The sequence below is a fragment of the Bufo bufo genome, chromosome 3 (genome assembly GCF_905171765.1).
Source record: "Bufo bufo chromosome 3, aBufBuf1.1, whole genome shotgun sequence".
In the NCBI taxonomy this organism is placed as follows: Eukaryota; Metazoa; Chordata; class Amphibia; order Anura; family Bufonidae; genus Bufo; species Bufo bufo.
The window spans coordinates 355608575-355629653 of NC_053391.1; the positions used below are offsets into that span (position 1 = coordinate 355608575).

At 46.5% G+C, this 21079-nt stretch overlaps 3 long non-coding RNA genes and 5 other non-coding genes across 8 annotated transcripts; 7 read left to right on the plus strand and 1 right to left on the minus strand.

Annotated features, from left to right (window-relative positions):
* Positions 1–1363: 1363 nt before the first annotated feature.
* Positions 1364–7882, plus strand: LOC120995363. The gene is made up of 6 exons (XR_005777578.1): positions 1364–1520; positions 1769–1817; positions 4250–4282; positions 5767–5815; positions 6960–6991; positions 7831–7882. It is a non-coding gene; the product is annotated as an uncharacterized LOC120995363 (long non-coding RNA).
* LOC120996826 lies at positions 1549–1687 on the plus strand. The gene has a single exon (XR_005777925.1). It is a non-coding gene; the product is annotated as a small nucleolar RNA SNORA16B/SNORA16A family (small nucleolar RNA).
* Positions 5516–5650, plus strand: LOC120996838. Its single transcript, XR_005777937.1, has one exon. It is a non-coding gene; the product is annotated as a small nucleolar RNA SNORA44 (small nucleolar RNA).
* On the plus strand, positions 6553–6622 carry LOC120996868. The gene has a single exon (XR_005777965.1). It is a non-coding gene; the product is annotated as a small nucleolar RNA SNORD99 (small nucleolar RNA).
* Positions 7108–20271, minus strand: LOC120995365. Its single transcript, XR_005777580.1, has 3 exons — positions 20260–20271; positions 20186–20189; positions 7108–7432 (listed from the first exon to the last, which is right to left on the minus strand). It is a non-coding gene; the product is annotated as an uncharacterized LOC120995365 (long non-coding RNA).
* On the plus strand, positions 7680–7749 carry LOC120996853. Its single transcript, XR_005777951.1, has one exon. It is a non-coding gene; the product is annotated as a small nucleolar RNA SNORD65 (small nucleolar RNA).
* Positions 7925–7995, plus strand: LOC120996832. The gene has a single exon (XR_005777931.1). It is a non-coding gene; the product is annotated as a small nucleolar RNA SNORD49 (small nucleolar RNA).
* LOC120995364 lies at positions 8704–9062 on the plus strand. Its single transcript, XR_005777579.1, has 2 exons — positions 8704–8736; positions 8914–9062. It is a non-coding gene; the product is annotated as an uncharacterized LOC120995364 (long non-coding RNA).
* Positions 20272–21079: the final 808 nt, after the last annotated feature.

Below are 21079 nucleotides of genomic sequence, written 5' to 3' on the forward strand. Positions count from 1 at the left end.
GCAGACAAGAATAGGACATGTTCTATTTTTTTCCAGATCGGAAATGCGGCCCCATAGAAATGTATGGGTCCGCAATTCCGTTCCGCAAAAAAAGACAGCTACAAGAAGCTGGATTAACCCTAAGGGAAACCTAGCAGTTCTTTTTATTTAAAAGCTGAGAAAGGGGTGGAACATATGTGATGTCATGATATGGGCAGATCATCTGATAAGGGGGGGCGGCAATTTTTATCTTGCCTAGGGCGGCAAAAATCCTTGCATCGGCCCTGGCTGTGAATTGGGGGAAAAAACTAAAAGTGCTTCTACAAAAAACAAGGTTTGTAGTTGCACTTTACCCATTTCCCTGTGGCAATTTTTTCACGCATGTTTTTTTTTTTTTGTCAACACCAGCAGTGAATGAAAAATGTGGGAAATGCGCAGGAAGGACTTCTTAGGCCTCTTTCACACTTGCGTTGTTGGGATCCGGCATGCACTTCCGTTGCCGGAGGTGCCTGCCGGATCCGGAAAAACGCAAGTGTACTGAAAGCATTTGAAGACGGAACCGTCTTCCAAATGCTTTCAGTGTTACTATGGCACCCAGGACGCTATTAAAGTCCTGGTTGCCATAGTAGGAGCGGGGAGCGGTATACTTACAGTCCGTGCGGCTCCCGGGGCGCTCCAGAATGACGTCACATGGATCACGTGATCCATGCGCTTGGGGCGCCCTGACGTCACTCTGGAGCGCCCGGGGAGCCGCACGGACAGTAAGTACACTGCTCCCCCGCTCCCCGCTACACTTACCATGGCTGTCAGGACTTTAGCGTCCCGGCAGCCATGGTAACCACTCTGAAAAAGCTAAATGTCGGCTCCGGCAATGCGCCGAAACGACGTTTAGCTTAAGGCCGGATCCGGATCAATGCCTTCCAATGGGCATTAATTCCGGATCCGGCCTTGCGGCAAGTGTTCCGGATTTTTGGCCGGAGCAAAAAGCGCAGCATGCTGCGGTATTTTCTCCGGCCAACAAACGTTCCGTACCGGAACTGAAGACATCCTGATGCATCCTTAACGGATTTCTCTCCATTCAGAATGCATTAGGATAATCCTGATCAGGATTCTTCCGGCATAGAGCCCCGACGACGGAACTCTATGCCGGAAGACAATAACGCAGGTGTGAAAGAGCCCTTATAATTTATAAAGCCACTCCTGGAGTGCCCTGGCCTTCCATGGCCGCTGGTAGCTGGCACGTGGTAACGCCGCCTCTCTCAGGCCGACTCCGTGTTTAGTACTACATATTCCATCATGCTTTGCGCTGCTCCGCCCAGTCCTCTCCCGACCAATCATAGGACACGGTGTATCGGCTCGAGCCGTACAAAACTGTGACGCGCGCTGCAGACGTTCTCTTTCTGTGCTGTGTTCGGACATGGCGGTCTCTGGCTCCTGGCAGAACTGTGAGGTGCAATCCTCCGCCATCCGCGCCTGCTGGATGGCGTTCTACATCGGACTGGTGACCGAGTCTTCCCGCAGCTTCTCGTGCAGCTGACCAGGTGAATATTAGACCGTGTTCTGCCTGTGCAAGGCCCTGATCGAAGCCGGGTTAGAGGCTCCTGTATCTAACGCGGTCAAACAGAGGCCGATATGAAGGTTTTCTTCCGACGGTCGCTGCTCTGGCTTCTATGTGCCGGTGTCGGCAACATTTTGGGGAAATACAGCTGCAGCGTGACTGTATGCAGCGGCCATTTTACTGTTGACTGCTTGACAGCGGGATGTTAATGTTGACTGCTTGTCTTTACAGGTGTTAAGCCGGTGGACTGGCGGAGCTATGCGGTTCTGTATCTGTCCAGGTAAGTGCGGTTTTTACCCTGACCAGTGGCTGATTATGAGACGGGTCCTGCGGGGTTTCTAGCTTATAGGAGCTGACATGTGCCGCCTGTGTAGTTCCTCCTGCTGCCACCATTGGCGCTGTTGCCCATCCTTCAGGCAGAGAAATCCCTCCCAAGGGTCCTGCGGCCTAAAATGGCGGCTGGTGCGATGTCCTCTGCTCCTAGTACTGGCCCTGGGTTATCTGTGTAAAGTAACAGCACTATCTGATTTCACAACTTGCAAGGATAGCTTTGCTAAGTTTAATTTTTTTTTTAAAGAAAGCTGTGTCTCACCTGCATTTGTAAGAGAAAAATAAATCTGTTAGACTTTTCACGAGTACATAAATTCTATGAGTATCTGAAATCCCAAAAAACAGTAATGGCTGCTTGTGCTGTAAGTCCACACTATGGTCGCATGCTGAAAAGAGCAACTTTGGGTGAGCTTTCTTAGGTTCAGATGCCTATGACCTGTTTAATGGCTGGTAGTAGGCATTGTACTATAGTGTCGGCTACCTGCAAACTGCATTTATATGCAGAAAGTCTGCCGTGTGATGCAATAAACCACGAATGCCGTACTTATCAGACTTTCTGTGCTCTAACAAACCTATTGAAGCAATTGATACGTTGTCGGCTTGTGCACATACAAAGTACTGATAGCTGGTACTGCGCTGGGCCTCATGCACACCACTATGTAGATGGCAGTGAGCAAAAAACAGATACGGCTTGTAGCATTAGCTTTTTTTCAGTCCCATTGTCAATGGGTCTGTGATCTGCCTGTTGCAGAATGGATATATGGAGCGCGCACGGAACATCGGTGTGCTTTCCACTCATGTCTGTTCTGCAGAAAGATAGTATATGCCTGTGAAAAGCAGGCCCATTGGAGTCAGTGGGTTTGCAAAAAATGTTAGAGGCACATGGGCTGGATCTGCAGGACACATGGCTGTAGACTTTCTGCATGAAAATACACACTATGTATTAGGCATTTAGCCTGATGGAGTACTCAGACAAATTTCTGATTACTTGGCACTTTTATGTAAGTCAGACATGTTTTAAAGTAACAGTTTTAATAGTGTAGGGACAGGGTGTTAAGTTTTTATAACTCTTCATAATTATGTCAGTACCAAGCATTTGAGGTCGGACAGACACACCGCATTAGAAGTCGCTATATACTGTGCTGTCCGAGCAGATCATACTATGAGAATTCACGTCCGCATGTTTCACAATAAGCACGCTCCTGAGCCTTAAGTCTCTTCCATTCTATTGAATGCTGAAGACTCCTGGGTGTAACATGCAGAGGCCTCAAGTCTCCTCGTGTCACTACCCCTGTCCCCGACTATACGTGTGTAACCCCCTCTGACGTACAGTGCTGTGGAATTAATGGCACTCTCACATTATTTCTACTGCTGGATCCCCATTAAGTGTTATGACTGCTTTCCAGCATATACCAGTGGTCCCTCAAGTTACAACATTGGTTCTGTGACAACCATTGTAAGTTGAGTGAGTGGTTCCAAAAGCCCCAAAATGTCATCCAAGATGAGAGAAAATGAAGATTTAAGAAAAATAAGCAGATAACTAAGACAGATAAAACAAGTCAGGACTAGCTGCTAACTAGTAACTAATCCAGCTATTTTACTAGAGAAGTGGCCTTGATTGCTTTGATCTGATGCATTACATGTTGAGTCTAGTTTCAACTTGCAATGGACTTTTCTGATGCAATATTTTCAGCATACTGTGGATCTCGAGGGATCACTATGTTGGATTTCGGACAGACAAATTGGTGCATGCAGTGTTTTTAGCCTGGCAGGCTCTCCCTGACATGTGAATTAAGGGCACTTGCGGCAGAGGGTTCTGGAAATCCAGAGGCAAACTGGCATTTGTCAGACTGATGCGGATCTGTCTGACAAATGCATTTAAATACCGGATCCGTCTCTCCGGTGTCATGCATTTTTAAAGGTCTGCGCATGCAGACGAGAAGGCTGGAACACTTAATGCCGGATCTGGCGCTAATACACTTCAATGTAAATGATGCCGTATCCGGCAAATGTTCAGTATTTTTGGCCAGAGACAAAACTGCTGCATGCTGCGGTATTTTTCTGTCCAAAAATAGGAAGTGTCTGAACTGATGCATCCTCGATGGATTGCTCTCCATTCAGAATGCGTTAGGATAAAACTGATCAGTTTTTTTTTTTCCGGTATTGAGCTCCTGTGACGGAACTTGATACCGGAAACAAACGCTAGTGTGAAAGTACCCTTAACCTTACAGCTTTGCTAAGACTTTACACCCTGTTTTTTAGTACAAAGGTACAGCTTTCCTTAACAACGTGTTACCAAAACGTTTAACATCTCGCACTATATAAAATACATAAGTGTAACGGTTTTGGTTGAGTTGTCTAACAGTTGGTTTGTTTTCTTAGATGTCTGATGTGAAGATGAAACGCTCCTTTAAGGTAATTATACTGAGGTTTGTTGCAGTACAGTGATGGCTTAGGGCACTGCTGTGCTTCGACACTTGTAGGGTTTGGGTCAAGCCCCTGTCTCTTCCCTGAAGACTTGTAGTGGGATTTGGCTGATTTACCTAAGGCAGCTTAATCTGGTACTGAACTTGTCATATGTTTATAGTGGAGCAGTAGTTAAAGGGCTATTCTGGCTTCATGATCTTGCAGCCCTATCCTCAGGTCTTGAGTATCAGATAGGTGGTGGACTGACTCCAGGCAGAGTGATTCGTGTTCCATTAGTCCTAATTCAGACCACCATGGGTTATTTGTGGTCCGCAAATATCTATCCATTTGGCCAAGTATTCCACATTTCCTCAATGTTTCCGTATGTCTTGTATTTTGCAGATCTGCAAAAAAGTTATTTTAAATAGATTCAAAGGTGACGTGACAGGGCTGTAAAGTTTGTAGACGCCAATCTGCAAAATAAAAAATTGCAAATGAAAGTATGTGCAATCTGCAATTTTGCAGAACCATAGACTTGATTGGGGCCACAGAGCATGTTACAAACAACTAAGACATGTTTTGTGTGTATAGCGCACGATGTGCTATCCATGGAGTTTTGCAGTCCCATAGAAATGAATGGGTCTGCATCCGATCCACAAAAAGGCGGACAAAGTTGTGTGAATGGGTCACTAACTTGAGGATGGCATGCAGATGAGAAGCGGCATTCTCACAACCAGTGTGGCTCCATCAAACAGCTGATCTGAGGGTGTTGGGTGTCGGACCCCTCTGATCTGATACTGGTGACCTATTCTGAGGATAGGCCATAAATATCATAGAACAAGACTTATAAAATAAAACTATTGACCCGCCCTTTGATAGGGGTAGTCAAACATTATAAAAGCAACTCTGCTTTCAGCAGCCCCCATACCTGTGAATAGGTATGTGGTATTGGATCGCAGGCCTGTTCACGTCAGTGGTGTTACAGTGCAACCCCAGATACACCCCGTGGACAGATGTGGGGGTAGTTTGCACTTTGCTATACTGCAGTAGTGCCAGAATTACACCCATTGACTCTCCTCAGCAATTTCCTGCTCTGGAGCTACTGAACAGCTGATTGGGGGGGCTTGCCAGGAGTTGGACCACCTGCCAATCTGATATTGATGACCTATCCTGAGGCCCACAGTATAGAAGTCCCGGTGAGGGTGGCAGCTGCGATCTTGTGTCCTTCATATGTACAGGCTGAAGCATGTTAACTAAGGACTGCAGCTAGTATTGTAGCAGCAGCTTCTCCAACAGCATGCAAGAAAAACGGAGGGGCTTTGACAGGTTGGGTCCTCTAACTGGTGCCGCAAGCTGTCACTCAACCCTCCTACAAGCTGCGTTCTTCTGCTAGGCAGTTTCATATGAAACTTGTCATGACAGAGCTGTTAAACAGCTCCAGTCTTGCCACCAAAACTCATAACTTGCAGCTCATGATTGATCTTTTATTTCAGGAGTGCTTCCAGAAGCATTGGGACCCAGAAGCTGAATAACATCAGACTGGTAAGTGGTTTTGAAACTTATGAAAAGGATTTATGCAAAGTTTTTTTTTTTTTTGACATATCCTTAGGATAGGTCATCAGTATCTGATCAGTGGGGGTCTGACACCTTGTACCCCTGCCGATCAGCTGTTTGAGAAGGCAGCATCTCTGCCATCTCAAAGCTGACAAAGCACAGTGCTGTACATTGTAGAGCAGCTGTTGCACCTGGCCCACTTGAATGGGGCTGAGCCACCCCTGGGCCATGTGACAGATAACTGTGGTCACTGACCTAGGAAAGGCTGCAATGCTCACTGAAGTGCTGGTGCCTATTTGTGGGGGTCCTGCGTGTCAGACACTCAGTGACCTATCCTCTGGTCATAAGTAAAAAAAATCTTGGAAAACACCTTTTTATTAAAAGGCACTTGTGTGGTTCTTTCCCCCCCCCCCCCCCCCCCCCCCCCCCCTCCTGTTACCCCCTCTGACATGATCGAGATAATAAATATATTACACTGTTGGAAAGCATCGGCCTATACACACTCCCATGGTCCCGGCCAACGGAGAGGCCAGAGCTTTATCATAGTGTGCAAGCCCAGCCACTGCTTCTGGATTACAGGGTGGTTGTTACCCCTGGAAATGAGCAGTGTATGATGTGGTAGAAAAATGAATAATTTGTCTGCATGATGAATGCATTTGCTGAAGTGAGACAACCCTCTTGGTTTACACAGGTGCAATGCAAAGTTCTTGTAAAATGTGGCTTTGGCTGGCCTGTGATGACTCTTCTATTTGGAGACTGCTGGATGACTCCTGCGGATATGGGACTGAGGCAGCAAAGTCCACTACAGTGCACATGCAAGGGAGTCCTCTTCTGGCCATGACGGCTCAAGAATGAAGGGATCCTTTGCTTGCAGTGTACTGAGTCTGTGCTGGAGCTGGCTTACCAGAAAGGGACCCAGTGTCCTCATCAGGGTCTGTCACCAGTTTACTCAGATGTGGCAGCATAATACTGGTGGCAGACCATTGAACTACCCTTCAATACAAAGCATGAATGGGCTTTAGCCCTTAAACAAAGCTTATTGCAGTAGTGTAGCTTTCCCTGACTACTGCCTAAAGGCAAAATGGTGTTTTATTAAATGTTAAGATATTGCTGACAGACAATGTTTTTTCAGGGGAACATCATTCATGGCTTCCAGGAAAGTTGGTAAGTTACAAAAATACTTATGTTTTGTGATGTGTATTTATTGCTTCATGACACAAGACCTCCGTTCTACATTGTTGGGTGCACAATTCCCTATTGTCATGCATCTGCCAGCAAGGGTGCTGCTGTAGACCATGTATAATATGTGCTGTCCTGGGGGGCACCTTGCTGAGTACTGTGTGAAACACAATTGGTTGTATTGACCTGTGACAATTGGGGTGCCTTCATACGCTGTAGATCTTGTTGCAGGATCTCCTGACACTCACTTCCATTCATCTATATGGGCAAGTACATGGAACGGGACTTTCAATCGCAGAACACTTCTGCAATTATCTGCTTTGTGTGAAGGCACCCATAGAGGGGAAGTCAGTTAATTAAGAAAGGTATTAGAATATAAAAAGCTTACTGTCTCAAACCTGATGTTCCAGCATCCACTCCTGTCCTCTGATGTAGCCATGTGATTGCTGCAGCCTATCACTGGCCTCAGCAGTAAGATGCTCCTGAAACAAGTGGCTACAATGGTCTTGTGCAGTATATGGGCATTTTACTGCTGTAGGGATGTGATCAAAGCCCTGCGCTGGCACTCAGTATAGGTTTGGTACAGTGAGGGTTTTGACAAGAACAAGTTCTCCGACCTACAGGATACATTCCCTTAGGGCTTTGATGGTACATGAATGTGTACTACTGGGATACATGATGAAACCAAAACAAATAGCTGGAATTACCGGCAGAAATATTTTGTTGATAACAGTTTTCTGACAACATCCCGGTCTTAGATTATGACATCATGTAGCTCACGCTTTTACTGCCCACACTAACATGGACGCTTATTTTAATTTCAGGGACAAATCATGGCCACTGACCTGAAGTCTGGAAATCCTGTACAGGCTGGGTATGTCTGCATTACCTAATGAATGACTGCTTCCTAGAAGACTGTAATATGATGAGACTATGGAATAGGAAGTGCCGTCAGATGCGATAACTGACGATAATTTTCCACTCTGACTTGCAGTCTTTCACACTTCTACCAGCATAGGTGCTTGTTCTAGTAGCTGGAGAACCCATTAGCCAAGATTTGTTATGTTGAATTGCTAGCTTTTGGGGTTAAATGGATTAATTATCACTGACCAAAATCCACAATGTCATGTAACTTCTGATTTTCCCTTTGGTATTTAAAACTGTAGTTAAAGTAACTGGTCAGATGAGTCTGAGCCTGTTTTGTGAGGTGAGGCGACATCTAATGTGTGCAGTGCCCTGGCTCTCACTAAGGCTAGTTTCACACTAGTGGCAGGGGAGTCCGGCAGGCTGTGTCAGCGGGTGAACAGCCTGTTGGATCCATCCTGCTGCTAGTTCATGTGTTCCCCCGGACTGCTGCTCTGTCCCCACTGACTATATAGTGGGGCAGAGTTGCGGCAGCGCACAGCGAGAGGCAGCTGGACTGAAAGTACTGCATGTCGTACTTTTAGTCCAACTGCTTGAACTCTACCCCTGCCCCCATTAGTCAATGGGGAAGGAGTGGCAGTCCAGGGGCACATGTGAACTAGGAGCAGGATAGATCCAACAGGCTGTCCGCCTGCCGGACTCCCCTGCCGCTAGTGTGAAAGTACCCTAACTTCAGATGGTGGGGTGGATTGTAATGTAGTTCATTCTCTAATGGTCTTAAGTTCCTTAAAAAAAAAATCTCTTCTACAGTTCATGTCAAGTTTTGATTTGTTTTGCACAGGTTTGACTACCGAAGGACTGCTGAGGTGAGTGAAACAAGCTTTACAGGAAGACTATTTGGCTGGCCAGTGATGACTGCAGTTATTAGTGGACAGATTGAATGAGATGTGGATATGGGACTGAGACCAGCATCATTGTGACTCACTTGGTTCCTGTATATACTGGTACCTATTTTATAGCAATTTTTTTTTTTTTTTTTATAGCCTGGATGGAAGAACAAGCAAACGTGCTGAAGTGGAAAATGCTGTATGTTGGTGATGACTTGGTTCTGTGAAACCCTATTTAATAAAACTTGGATGACAAGCTTTGTAAATGTCTGTATTCCATCTCCAATAAAAAAAATTACTGAATAGCTGGACTTTGTCATCTTGTTTGCTTATGACTTGGCACAGGATTACAGCTGTTTTATAGCTGCTCAGTGAATTGGCCTTCTGGTGTTTATTGGATTCTGAATCAACAGGAAGCTGTAGGGAATGGCACCCGATGGTACAGTACTTTTGATATCTAAGATACAGCACATTCAGTAGTTTACCAGAAAACAAACTACAAGTTTCTGGTAAACTATTGAAAGGATCATGTTGATCTCCTGGAGGACCAAGTGCTATTTGATCTTCTGTGATACTTGGACCAGAGCCCAGATATGAGCCTATAATGTACAGCGCCTGTCCTCTCATCTGATTGTGTATATACCTTGAGGAATGCTATGAGGTTTTATCAGAAAACCCCATGATGAGGTTCAAAGAGCCTTAACATCCTGAAGGCAAGATCCTTACTCATATTCTGTTTTCGTAATAGTGTGTATCTCCTTCCACGCCATCCTTTCTTGGCTTGCTTTTATAGCTTGCCTAAGATCCATAAGGGTCACCACCCTCAGAGGAAGACCGATCATGTTGGGCATAGGCAGTCACACACTGATGTTCTGTGTGAATGTGGACATGATTTTACGTCCATTTGTGATGTCACTGCCCTCTTGTGTATGAGATATGATGGAGGTCCTTCAAAGGGGGGAATGGCATTACCTTGGAGGATGATGTACTACTGGCCAGTCTTGATTTTGCAGTGCTGTATAGCTCTATACCCCATAACTTGGGAATTCAAGCTATACAGTTCTTTCAGGAAAGTCAAACCCACTGTAGTAATCACAATCATCTTGTCCTGACACTTCTGGAATTCATCCTGCAACACAATGGGCCAGATTTATCATGACTCTGACAGCTCACTCCACTTTCACATATGGCTAAAGTCAGTTTTAGCCAAGTCAGATTTATGATCGGCCCTTTAAGACTGTAATAAATGTGGTTTGATGGTAGCAGTTTATCCGTCAGTAAGCAGCTTTACAAAAGTCGCACATCTTTACGAAAAAGTCGCACGTTTTTATGAAAAAGTCGCATGTTCTATTAAAAAGTCTCATAAGATAAGCATGGTCCTCACTGGAGTGAAATTGGGACTTTTTTGCGACTTTTTTAAATAGTCCCAATAGTAAATCTGTCTAGAGATTCATTTACATAAGAAAACACGCCCACTTTCAGAAAACTGGCGAGCATAGTGCGGAGCATAAAAAAGTCGCAAATTTGTGCGCAGTTTTAGCGTTTGGGACTTTTTCACTCCATTATTCTGACCTGAGCTAATGATAAATCTGGCCCAGTGTGTTCATCTTTAATGGCAACAATTTCCACCAGCTTAGGGGAGTTGCCATGGGGGGAGCCCATGTGCCCTGAAATTTGTAAACTTATACCTGGGCTGGTATGAAAAATGTGTCTTCAGTGAACATCTGAATGGTCGTCATGTATCCAACTTTGGTTGCGTTACATCAATGACATTTTGATCCTTTGGAAGGGGGCTCATCGCAATTTGAGGCCTTTCTCAGGCAATTAAACGATAAAGGAAAGTCCTGTTATGTCCACAGTGGATCCCTGTCAAATTACATTCCTTGATCTTCACATAACTAAACAAATCGACAGACACTTTACTACTAAGATGTACTTGAAATCCACTGCTACTAATAGTTTATTACGATGGGAAAGTGGCCATCCATATGCTTTATGTAGAGGCATACCTAAGGGGCAATATATTGGGGCCAGGAGGAACTGTTCTGAACCACTTGATTTTAAACATGCAGCCAATGGTCTTAGAATGAGATTCAGGGCCAGAAGCTACCCTGATTCCATCCTTAGTCAGCACATCGTGCATGATATGCATTTCTAACACCCTATTCATTCATCAACTGCAGGGCAACAGTGGTGGTATACCTCATGACATGTACCTGCGGTTCACAATATGTTGGAAAAATTATTTGCGAATTTAGATGCAGAATAGGGGACCATCTATGATGTACGCAACAATAAAGATACCCCAATTTCCAGACACATGAATGAGAAGCATGCAAGGAACATCAATTTTATGAGATTTCAAGGGATTGAATGTATTGGGCAGATGCCACGAGGAGGGGATCTGGATAACACTCTTGAGGAGCTCCAATGGATTTTTCAGATGGTTATGGAGACCTGAAGAGGGCTAAATGAACGCAGCAGCTTTACCTGCTTTATTGAATAAGTTTATGATGCTGACTTACTGTAGCCTCCCCCTGTTGGTTATGACTCAATACTATCCTGTGACGTGTTCTACAAAAATACAAAGTTTGTTCCTTATAAAAATATCAGGTGTATCGGCTGGATTATTTTTTTCTTCTAGCTGTATGTTTCTTAACAGCCTAATGGCTGGGTGTGTATAATTCTTGATAATGTACTACTGACAGTCTTTCTTGGACTACTGTCTGTGCCTCCTAAATACATCTGCCACGATGAATACTCACTCCATTACCCTGAGGGGGTTTAGAAGTCACCTACAGACCCCCCCCCCCCATACTAACCTTATGGGAGCCTGGCCGCATCACATAACTTAGCAGCGTGATTGGGAGCTTTGCTGTTTTGAGTGACTGTCACTTCCTCCTCCTGATTGGCTGCTTCATACAGCGCCCACCCTCCTTTTTACATGCGATCCCTTACAAAAAGAGCTGGAGTCGGCGGCACACTTGCGGCCATCCTAGCGCTGCTAATGCTGCGGTTTACACGTGCAGCGTTGACCGCCGACTCCATGACTCGGATAACCCCTTTAAGGCCTCATGCACACGGCCGTGGCCCGTGGTAACCCGGCCAGGATTCCTTCTGACAGCAGGAGTGCACTGCATCATTGGTTGCTATGACGCCGTGCTCTTCATGCCGCCGCTGCTATACAGTGATACACTATACGAGTGTATCACTGTACAGCAGCGGCGGCATGAAGCGCACGGCGTCATAGCAACCAATGATGCCGTGCGCTCCTGCTGTCAGAAGGAATCCCGGCCGGGTTGCTGCGGAACACGGCCGTGTGCATGAGGCCTTAAAGGGGTTATCCGAGTTAAGAAAAAATAATAGCACTGAATATCTGATATATAACTGAGCTAAGCAAGTTTTATGAAAAAAAAAAAAAAATTATTTCCTCATTTCCCTGGTTCTTTTCTGGCCCTTTGTTTACATGCAATAAAAACAATCTCTGCCCCTCCCCCTGCACTGCTAAGGGAGTGAATACAAGAGCTGCCCTGAGTGACATGTCTGCCTGCTGGGAGACTCAGCAGCATGTTTTTGTAGGACTACAAGTCCCAGCTGTATAATGACACTAAGGGAGTGGATACAAGAGCTGCCCTGAGTGACATGTCTGCCTGCTGGGAGACTCAGCAGCATGTTGTAAGTGTAGGACTACAAGTTCCACTTATATAATGACACTGCTAATAAACACAGGATCTTCCCCCTACATGCAATGCTCTGCAGAACTTCTCTGTTAGCTCCTGTGCCCAGCATTTGTCTCCTCACTGCCTGCAGCTACACAGTAAACACTTCAGCCCTGAGTCTGTGCAGCTGAACGGGTTAAGATTCCTAGGATAGAGCACACAGCCGGCAGTGAAGGGGGCGTGGCCAGCACAGTGATGTTTCGTTTACAGGCTTGTAAACAACCTTTATCAGAGCAGGGAGAGAAGCTGACATCACAGGTCATGTGACCCTCAGTGAAATCTGAGAAACCAGCCACTGGAGATAAAGTGAGTGAATTGGAAAGCTGTTACATTTGCCCAGTTAGGAACATAGAACAAAAAAATAACTTGGACAACCCGTTTAAACAGATGCTTGGCTGTGATACTGTCTTTGTCTTCCCCTGACGCTCTTGGCACATCTCTAGTCCGGTCAATAGGGGCTTACATTTATTTAATGCCCCAGCCTGATATAGAGCTTTAGTGCTCAGGCGGCTAGCTTGTGGTGAGACCTGGTGACCCACCCAGTATATACAAGTAGCGTCTGACACTTAGTGGTCCGCATTGTACAGAGGTATTGTGACTATCTATCAGCATACCTACTGCTCTGGCCACTTTAGGGCCAGCTGGACTGTGGGTATTATTTCACACAGCTCCTTTCTGGCACCTTTTCCTTTTCTGCCTAGTCCTAGTAAGGGCACTTGAGCCTAGTGATTTTATTAATTTCTTAATAAAGATTTCTTTTTAACTGTACATTTAGGCAGTGATGCATACACCTTGAGGTGCACTGAGCACAACATCAGAAGGTGAGCAGCCAGCAATTTTTATTTTTTATTTTTTTATGGCCTCACAACTGGAACAGAGCAGTCTGCATTGCTGTCTGACGTGCTTCCTGTAACTCTTTAAGCTCAGGTAACTTTAGAGGCTCTGTCACCAGGATCAATCCTGTTAAACCAGACATGCTGCCTGGTAGAGCTAATCATGCTGATTAAAACAGTTTTCTTTTGTCTGTATGCTAAACAGCTACAGAGAAACAGTTTTTATTCATATACAAATCCGAACTGGGGCTAAATCCTTTGAGCACTTTTTTTGTGACACCCTCTGTGCTCTGCACAGTCCTCTGTCCCCTTCATTGACAGGGCTAGACATGCTGAGGATAGAGCTGTGTCCTAGCATGTACATATTATTAGCACTACTTACTATAGCAGGGATGGCAAACCTGTCGCTCTCCAACTGTTGCAAAACTATAATGCCCAGACTGCCTACAGCAGAGCATGTTGGGAATTGTAGTTTTACTATAGCTGGAGACCCGTAGGTTGACCATCCCTGTACTATAGCTTTACTACACAGATCTGCTCAGAAAGCTAAGCTACATATTACTGCTTTATTCATAAGTACAATATATGAATATAGAAACAAGTAATGTGTTACCCTATAAGAATGGGGGGGGGGGGGGACTCACATCTTTGTGTGGTAATGTAGCTTCATGGTTAGGTGATTGGTTTTGTATGTAGAGATCCCAGGTTAGAATCTTGGGGGGAGGTGTTAACATTTTTCCCATTTCACCACTATGATGGCATATAACAGGAGATTGACCCCTGACCTCTTTAGGGGCAGGAAAACAGATTAAGTTGTCCTCTCCCACCTCATTGTTTCCTCCCCCACCTCATTGTTTCCTCCACCATAGTGGCCAGGATGGAGAAAGGCATCTCTGCTTGCCATGTAGGTGAAGATAGATTTAAATAATTTTTTTTTCTCCCCCTCACATTACAGCACATTAGGGGCAGGGGCCTTCCTTATGTCACCTATGATCCCTGTAAAAGTTCAACACACAGAACCCAAACAAAATACAAAAGGGAAAGGAAAGACTTAAAGGGGTAATCCCATCATAATGATCACTGTTAAATCTGTTAATGATTTGACAGTGATAATTTTTGTAAATATACTTTATTAACAAATTCCCACCGATTAGGATAAAATTCATCCCCACTTACCTTATTGTTGTGACTCGGTCTCCCCTGGTTACGACCACCGCTCTTCTGCAAAATCCCGATGGTCGCGCTTGCCCAGAAGACTCCTTCTTTTCTCCCGGCCGGGCCACTCGCTGTCCTGAACGCGCATGCTGCCGCGCATGCGCGACGGTGACTTCTTCCCGGCTAGAATAGTACAGAGCTGCGAACGCGCACGCCGGCTCTGTACTATACTGGCCAGAAATAAGTCACATGGCGCATGCGCAGCGGCGTGCGCGTTCAGTCCAGTGCGCGGCCCGGCCGGGAGAAGACTTCAATCAAGATGAAGCCCGCCCCCAGCCAGAATCCAGGAAGTGAACGCGCGGTGGCAGCAGGTAAGTAAAAAAAAACGCAAAGTGGGATAACCCCTTTAACTTCAAAGGAGCAATTGGAAGCACCAAGAACTCAGCCGAGATCCAACCACAATCTATCCAAAGGTCCAAACAGAAGCTATAAACTGCACAGCATTGTGGGAGAAGCAACTATAAATAGAGAAGGTTAAATGTGGCAAGCACTAGAAACAACACAGACGTCATTTGATCCAAACAGGAAACAAGTCAGATCAAACCACGTGTTGCCAGTCTCACCGATCTCCTGACACCTGTCGCAGCGACTTCCGTGACAGTACCCCCACTTCTATGGGTGACCTCCGGACACCCAGGACTGACCTTATCTGGGTGAGACCTGTGAAAAGCTTTCACCAAACGACTGGCTTTCACATCAGACACCGGTACCCACATCCTCTCCTCTGGTCCATAACCCTTCCAGTGAACAAGATACTGAAGAGATCTACGGAGAACTTGAGTCAACTATCTTGGCGATCTGAAATTCCAAACTGCCGTCCATCATGACAGGAGTGGGTGGCAAGGAAGACTGCTTCAAAGGTTCAACATATCTCTTCAACAAAGATTTATGAAACACAATATGAATTTTCAGGGCCTGAGGGAGTTCAAGACGAAAAGCTACAGGATTAATAATGGCAGTGATCTTATATGGACCAATAAATCTGGGACCCAACTTCCAAAAAGGTACCTTCAACTTAATGTTTCTTGCGGACAGCCACACAGAATCACCCACTCTTAGGTCCGGACCAGTGGCGTACACACAATCCATGGGGCCCCAGTGCGAAACTGATCCATGGGGCCCCCTCCCTGTCGACGCCGCCCCCCTCCCCTAAATAGTGCCATCAACAGATCCCCCTCCCCTAAATAGTGCTATCCACAGATCCCCCTCCCCTAAATAGTGCCATCCACAGATCCCCCTCCCCTAAATAGTGCCATCCACAGATCCCCCTCCCCTAAATAGTGCCATCCACAGATCCCCCTCCCCTAAATAGTGCCATCCACAGATCCCCCTCCCCTAAACAGTGCCATCCACAGATCCCCCTCCCCTAAACAGTGCCATCCATAGATCCCTCTCCCCTAAACATTGCCATCCACAGATCCCTCTCCCCTAAACAGTGCCATCCACAGATCCCACTCCCCTAAAAAGTGCCATCCACAGATCCCCCTCCCCTAAACAGTGCCATACACAGATCCCCCTCCCCTAAACAGTGCCATCCACAGATCCCCCTCCCCTAAATAGTGCCATCCACAGATCCCCCTCCCCTAAATAGTGCCATACACAGATCCCTCTCCCCTAAACAGTGCCATCCACAGATCCCCCTCCCCTAAACAGTGCCATCCACAGATCCCCCTCCCCTAAACAGTGCCATCCACAGATCCCCTTCCCTAAACAGTGCCATCCACAGATCCCCCTCCCCTAAACTAGTGTAGTGGGTGGGCGGTCCGCCGCTCGGGCCTGGCTGCCTGTGTGTGGTGTGTATGTAAATATGGCTGCCTGTGTGTGGTGTGCTATGGTTGCTATGGCGATCCCTACGCCACTGACACTGAGTCACTGTTTCTCATCCCCAGATGAGTGTGGACTTAGCCTAAAATATAGTTTGCACGCCTCCCTAAACAAAATGAAATTATCACGTTCCCCAGAAAATCTGTCCAGGAGGGCAATTTTAGGCTCCAGATAGGCCTGGTCTCCACCACTACCACCAGAACCAACAGTCTGTGATCTCTGCATCTGCGAGACGGTTGTGCAGAGGTCAGGTACCTCCAAAGATAGCCCTTGCAGCTGACCTGCCAGTGCAGCAATAGGATCCATGGCTGTAAACAAACAAAAAAAAAATTACGGTTTTGGCGGTTTATAATGTGCTGCTTCGGTGTGGGAGGGAAACACCAGACTGAGCATAGGAGGGAAGGGGGAGAGAACTAGGGAAGGAAAATGGACACCTCCTAGTGAAAACACTAACCAAAATCCTGACTGACTAGCAGTATGAACAGACCCCTAAAGGTAGGTGAGTCCTATCAAGCCCGATAGGACCCTGGTACTAATGGCAGGGACAAGACTACCTGTTCCTCCAAAAGAAAGGACGAACAGGAGTCTTCTTCAGACCTAATACAAACAATAGGGAAATGCAACACACAGAACCCAAACAAAATACAAAGGAAAGTAAAGACTTAAACTTCAAAGGAGCAATGGAAGAACAAGGAACACAGCCGAGATCCAACCACAATCTATCCAAAGGTCCAAACAGAAGCTATAAACTGCACAGCATTGTGGGATAAGCAACTATAAATAGAGAGGGTCAAATGACCCTAATAGCCACACCTGAGGAAAGAAGGTGTGGCAAGCACCAGAAACAACACAGACGTCATTTGATCCAAACGGAAAACAAGTCAGATCAAACCACGTGTTGCCAGTCTCACCGATCTCCTGCCACCTGTCACGGGAACGTCCGTGACACCAGATCCTTGTATTTGTGGCTCAATCAGCTGGAAAATCATTAAAAAAAAATAAGACCCCAAGAGAAGAAATAATAGATTTGGTACCCTTACTAAAATCAGCCACGCTTAAGTAGAAACAGTAAGATTCTCTGCTAAAGATGCAGCCCTCTCAAATACAGCCAGGAGGGCTTTGTGGATGAAATCATGGTCGGGGGATAAAATATCTAAAAGGAAGTTGTGTTCCATTGCTTTTTCTGGAGAATATGTCTTTGGCCTTGTCTGGACAAGATCCTTGAAAATTCAACAGATAAGAGAAAAGGTTTTCTGGAGGAGAAATCTCAGAATAGGATGGTGGTCAAGAAAGATCATGCAGGGGAAAAGTGAAAACGGGACGGTGGAGTTACCAGAAAGGAGGCAGAGGATTTCTCCTCAATCCTCAGAACAAGTCTAGCAATGACGTCAGGATTAGGGGAAGACAGTGGCGTCGCCAGAGGGGGCCACGGCCCCCCCCTACATCACGCTGTGCCCCCCCAACTAAAATGCCCCCCCCAAGTGAGCCGCCGCAGTCGGGCACAGGATGATGAGCGCTTCCATTGCGCTCATCTCCATAGTCATCTTCCTGTGCTGCAGGCCAGCACCTCCAAGGGGTAAAGGGCAAGATCAGGCCATGTGCCCAATTTGGAGACCCAGAAGTTGCAGGGGCTCCCCTGTCAGTCAGTTCGTGTAGGCGTGTGCACAATTACTGCCCCACCATGTCGCACGTCACCGTGATGTTCATGATCCAATTTGATATCTGCTCTATCAACTTTCGATGTTCTTTTATGCGCCTACCATGGTGATCACGGGTGGTGGGGAATCAGGGTTCCAGGCAGTGGCGTCGCCAGAGGGGGCCACGGCCCCCCCTACATCACGATGTGCCCCCCCCAACTAAAATGCCCCCCCCCAACTAAAATGCCCCCCCAAGTGAGCCGCCGAAGTCGGGCACAGGGAGATGAGCGCTTCCATTGCGCTCATCTCCATAGTCATCTGCCTGTGCTGCGGTGGGGCAGGGGAGGGAGAGTCGTGTCCCTTCCCCTTCCTCTGATAGGCTGCAGGCACTAGGCCGGTGCAGGCTGCGCGATGACGTCATCGCGCCGCCTGAGCCATACAGCGCGGGACACAGGCCGGAAGAGGCCTGCATCGCATCGCTGACATGGAGGTTAGTATAAGTGGTTTTTTTTTGTTTTTTTTCAATAGTTTTACAGGCACATTAAGGGGGGCTCTTGTTACTAGCACATTGGGGGGCTTATTACTGGCACATGATGGGGGGGCTTATTACTGGCACATGATGGGGGGGCTTATTAGTGGCACATGATGGGGGGCTTATTACTGGCACATGATGGGGGGCTTATTACTGGCACATGATGGGGGGGCTTATTACTGGCACATGATGGGGGGCTGATTACTGGCACATGATGGGGGGCTTATTACAATACTGGCACATGATGGGGGGGCTTATTACTGGCACATGATGGGGGGCTTATTACTGGCACATGATGGGGGGCTTATTACTGGCACATGATGGGGGGCTTATTACAACACTGGCACATGATGGGGGCTTATTACTGGCACATGATGGGGGGGCTTATTACTGGCACGTGATGGGGGCTTATTACTGGCACGTGATGGGGGCTTATTACTGGCACGTGATGGGGGGCTTATTACTGGCACATGATGGGGGGCTTATTACTGGCACATGATGGGGGGCTCTTGTTACTGAAACATTGGGGGGGCTCTTATTACTGGCACGTGATGGGGGGCTGGGCTCTTATTACTGGAACATTGAGGGGCTCTTGTTACTGGCACTTGATGGGGGCTCTTGTTACTGGCACGTGATGGGGGGCACTTATTACTGGCACGTTATTGAGGGCACTTATTACTGGCACAATATTGGTGGGCACTATAGGGGCATCTACTGAGGCCACAAAGAAAGGGTATTTTATATGGGGGGCTCTGTACAGTAGCATTTTATACTGGGACACATTATGGTGGGTACTATGGGGAAGGGGGTAGAGGAGTACTATAGAATCATCTACGGGGGGCACTAAGAAGGGGTATTTTATACTTGCAAATTATGGGGGACACTGAGGGCATCTACTGGGGCACAATATATGGGGCATTTTATACTGGTACATTATGGGGGCACTAGGAGGAAGGGGGGAGAGGAGCACTATGGGGGCATTTACTGGGAGCACTATATAGGGGTATTTTATACTGGCACATTATGAGGGACATTAGCTCAACTGGGGGCATTATAAGGGGGTATTTTTTGCATTGTCACATTATGAGGAGAATTATTTCTACTGGGGGGGCATTATGGTGGGCTTTATTACTCCCCCATGGTATGACCCCCTAGTAGCAGCACCAGCCTCTCCCTGCTCTGTGACTCCTATGCCCCTTCTCCAAATCCTTATTATGAAATCTTTCTCATTAGGATAAAACACAACATCAGCTCCGCCGAGCCCCTGGCCAAAGTGTGGAAGTGGTGTCCGAGATCCCCAAGGGCCAAGCCAAGTAATTGTAAGTTTTCATGTGAAATATGTTTATGTTATACACATATAGCATACACTGTGCCACACAATATACAGTATACCTCTACACTGTGCCACACAATGTACAGTATACCTCTACACTGTGCCACACAATGTACAGTATACCTCTACACTGTGCCACACAATGTACAGTATACCTCTACACTGTGCCACACAATGTACAGTATACCTCTACACTGTGCCACACAATGTACAGTATACCTCTACACTGTGCCACATAATGTACAGTATACCTCTACACTGTGTAGTCTGTTCTATAAGCACCCTTGTTCTGTGGCGGCGGATAGAAAATAATCTGGAAGTGCCCCTCCCGAGACCAGGCTCTGTATCCGCCATTGGACCACTCACAGGAGTGTACATTTCTTCTAAACTGTAATCCGTATCCTCTGACCTGCAGAAATCAGCACTCGCTCGGTAACAACTAACAGGCAGTACCTGTAGGCTGTAGCCTGGCCCTGTTACCGAAGCTAGCCGAGTGGTGTAAGGTTAAGGTACTAGTAGAGATGAGCGGCCACTTAATCCTGATTTAAAGTTAAAGTTACTGCAGGATATGGATTACAGTTTAGAAATCTCAAATGTACACTCCTGTGAGAGGCGGGGAGGGAGATCTGTGGATGACACTGTTATGGAGGGGGAGATGGGGATGACACTGTCATGGGGTGGATCTGTGGATGACACATATAGCATAAGATGCTATATACGGTATGTGTCATCCACAGATCCCCCCCATAGCAGTGTCATCCACAGATCCCCCTCCCTAAAATAATGTCATCCACAGGCAACTAGGACATGTTGAAATCTGAGTGATTTTATTTTTTAAGCCACAGACAGCAGGACTTTTCTTCCCTGTTGCGGTTTTAGGTATTGCATAAAGAATCGCAGCATTTCTAAGCGTACTTGTGTAAATATATCGTTGTTATAGCTGCCCCCCCTACTTTTGTCCTGGCCCCCAGTGTGCTCCCCCAAAATTTGAAAGCTAGAGGCGCCACTGCCCACACTAGGCCTCAATTAAAGATTTGTGCACCAAATGGCGGTATTTCAAATATCTGAATATAACCCAAATATATAAAGGGTGTATCTCACAATGACATATGCAGCAAAGGCTGCTAAATAAACTTTTTTTGCCCAAACGGGTGTTTGTTTAATAACTGAATATGGCAGCAGTATATAACCCTGGAATTTCAAACGTCAAGATGCTGCAGGGCCTGAAA